The sequence below is a fragment of the Alligator sinensis genome, unplaced genomic scaffold (assembly GCF_000455745.1).
Source record: "Alligator sinensis unplaced genomic scaffold, ASM45574v1 scaffold360_3, whole genome shotgun sequence".
Lineage (NCBI taxonomy): Eukaryota > Metazoa > Chordata > Crocodylia > Alligatoridae > Alligator > Alligator sinensis.
This window is the reverse complement of record NW_005841977.1, coordinates 95,032-98,337: the sequence shown is the minus strand read 5'-3', so window position 1 is coordinate 98,337 and position 3,306 is coordinate 95,032. Positions and strand designations below refer to the sequence as shown.

At 59.5% G+C, this 3,306-nt stretch overlaps 1 long non-coding RNA gene across 1 annotated transcript in view; it reads left to right on the top strand.

The window, feature by feature from the left end:
* Positions 1-16: 16 nt before the first annotated feature.
* Positions 17-3,306, top strand: part of LOC112549850 — a 25,145-nt gene continuing 21,855 nt past the window's right edge. Inside the window, exon 1 of the long non-coding RNA XR_003093411.1 lies at positions 17-54. This is a non-coding gene — a long non-coding RNA (uncharacterized LOC112549850). The remainder of the gene's footprint in view (positions 55-3,306) is intronic.

Sequence of the window (3,306 nt, the reverse complement as noted above, 5' to 3'; positions counted from 1 at the left end):
ACGCGGGCGCTGTGCGTGCAGGCGGGGGGCGGAGGACCGTCCCGAGGCGAGCGGGTGAGTGCGCCTGGCCTCGGCCCCGGCCTCCCCGGGCAGGGCGGGGGGCGGCGGGCTGCTCCGTGCCCCCGCCCGCACCTCCCGCTGGGCCCCAGCAGCGGGGAAGTCATGAACCCCCTTCCTCCCGGCCGGCGGGTCCCCCCCACGCTGGGCCGGGGCCGCCTTATCTCCCCAGCCGCCGCTATCCGATGAAGGAGCAACATCCGATTCAATTAAAATTCTTGCTGCGAGCGGCCGCGAGCGTCCCGGTAGCTTTTTGTCAGGGAACCAGATCCGGAGCTCGCGATGACAGTTTGAGAGATGAGTGTGTACAGAGAGGCCTGAAATATTGCTATTTAATGGGGGAGGGGGGTGCGGGTCTTCCAGCCTGCTGCTCTGCAGCCAGCCTTTCCCAGGCCGGGGTGTCACTGCTCTGGGACATGCTGGGTAGGAGGGAGGAGGATTAACTCCTCCAGGCCCCCCTGCCTGGGCTGGGCTACGGGTGGACTTCCTCGTACAAAGAGCTCTTCAAATGGGGACAAGCGAGAGCTTGATTTCTTTCCAGGCATGCAGATGTGGAGGGCATGCGCATGCCCACTGCTGACCAGGCTGCCCTTTGCCACTGACTAACCTGGTTTAGTCAGGGGGAGAATCCTGCCTTGAGCAGGGGGCTGGACTAGATGGCCTCCTTAGCCTGCTTTCCTATGATCCTGACCAGGACACATCAGCCTGCTCCTTGCATCCAGGATTTAGGAGCTCCTGGCCCTCAGGCCACCTGGGTCCCCTGGCCTGGCCTCTCCCTGCAGGTGCAATGGGAAGGAGCAGTGAAGCCAGGCCTATCCCAGTTGGCAAAGAGCTGCTTGAGGGGGGCATAAGAAGGGTTTACAAGATACTGAATGGCCAAGAGAAGGGCAGTGGGGTTGATGATGGGGCTTGCTCTTACCAGGCAAGAACTAGGGGTCACAACATGAAACTTCTAAAACTAACAAAAGGAAGCTCCTTCTCACCCGGCTGTCCTTAAAGCATGGTGCTCACGGCCACCAGCGGTGGTGGAAGCTGGCAGTTCAGCTAGATTCAACAAGGATTGGGCATGAAGGAAAGGGGCATCGGTGCTGTTTGAGCAGGGGAATGAGGGGCATGGCCCCTGCATCAGAGCTGTCCCCACCTTAAATGCTGACAGCTACAAGTGAGAGAGGAACAGTGGAGAAAACCCTGCTCCTATCTCGTTCAGTCTCCCCTTCAGCATCCACTCTCTGCCCCTGTGACCGGAGACTGGGCAAGATGGGCCTCTGGTCTGTCCCAGTCCATGCCAATTCTTCTGTTCCTAAAGGGAACAGTGAGCTGCATTTTCGACCCCTTCCCCTTGATATTTATGTCAGAGACAAGGGTATTTTGAAAGGGTGATATATTGAATTGGACCAACTGCCTGGTTGGGGGAAGCTTTAGCGGGGCTTTGGAGCACAAAGTTGGCTTCTTCAGCTCATAATGAGGATTTTTTTTTGTTCACGTGGTGGATACAGGAACAGTGGTATTGCCTCTGGTCCAGCGTGTGGCCTTTCAGGGCAAAGTTTGCAGGGCAAGAGTATGAGGGTGCTCTCTGGTTTGTGTAACAAGTAACTTGCCCTCTTTGTGCCTTTGCTGGCCAGCTGCCCATCTCTAAAGGGCCAAGATGCTGCTGTCTCCCACCTCCCTAGGTGAGTCTAGGTGGAGGGCATGCGTTTTGGGGCAGGAGCTGGCTCCTAGAGTATCTGTTTTTCGTTGGTACTGCTCAGTGAACAGGGCAGATGTTACTGTCTGTTTTTCAGGTAGTCCTCCACAATTATTTCCTTCTTAATGAAGTTGATAAGGGATCTCTGGGACCAGAGTGGGATCTACATGAGGCAGTGTCTCACACAGGGCCTAGGCTTGGTTCCCCCGCAGTGATCAGAGGTTTATCCCCTTCCCCGCAGCCCTGGGAGACCTGCTCTGGGTCTGGCGGGGGCAGGCTCCCCTGAACCCAGTGTGCGTGTGCAGGGGTGTGCGTGTGTGCACGCCTGCGTGTGCTCCCGGAGGTGAAAGCCGCCTGCATATAAAATATTATTAATTGGAGCCCGCGGGGTCCGGATCACACCCTCCCTCCCAATCCCAGTGCCCCGGCTGCAAAGGTGAATGTGATTAATTGCGAGATAAGCCGGAGCGATCATTTGGAATGTCATTAGTGCTTCGGGGAGACATTCATTGGAGACAGACGGCGTTATCCTCCGGTTTATCTTCAACACTGCAGCACTTTTAATACCGCAGTTTAGAAACAAATGGGGGCTTTCGGCTCGGCCCTTCGCCGCGTGTTTATATTTGCGGAAGAATCGCACCGAGGGGGAGTCCCGGGCTCGGCCCCTGATAAATGAACATTAGCACTTTTTCGAACTACTGTATCAACAAAAAGAGCTGCAGGGCCGCAATAATTGGTGAAAAAGCAAACACTCCGCAAAGAGAGGCCGGGTCTGCTCTATGTCCGGCTGATTGATGAACCAGCCACTGACCCACAGCAGCTCAGGGGCTTTCCGGGTCGGGACTCTTCCCCCCTCCCCCGAATAATTGCCCCCGGCTCAGTGCCTAGGCCCGATGCCCAAGGCGGGGGTCGCCTAGCGCAGGGGAGAAGGGGCGCGGCGGCATCCAGCGGGCTCCGGCCTCCGCGCCGCGGCTTCCCGGGGTGGCAGAGCGGCTGTGGCCGAGATGTCCCGCATCTCTTTGTTCTGCCTCGGGGGGGGGGGGGGTGCGAGGCTCTCCAATAAAGTCAGATCCCCGGATTCCCTTGTTCTGGTGCCTTCGCCTCCTTTCTCCCCGTGCAGCTCTGCTCTCGGCAGCGACCTTATGTGCGCAAAGCCGGCCAGGGACAAAGAGCAGGGGCCGGCAGGCGTGTGCAGCCCGGGGAAGTGGGGGCGCGATCCCGAGCTCATGGACCCACGGGGGTTGCCCGTGTGCGGGGCTGGCAGCCGAGGGGTCGTCCCCGGCCTCGGGCGGTGCATGCGAAGGGGACTCGGGCCTTAGGGAAGGTGCTTGGCCGCGCTGGCTCCGGACAATGCCCAGCACAAAACGAGCGGGCGCGGAGAAGGAGCGAGCGTGCACCGGGAGAGGAGGGGATGGAAAGCATAGTCTGTCGCAAGGGGGAAAGAGGCACCTCCCTCCCGGCCACGCTCCTCTGAACGCTGGACGTGGCTGTGTAGCTCCCGGAGCCGCCCGCTGGATCCTGATTCACTCCCCGCCGTGCACACGCGGGCCCCCCCCCCCCCCCCT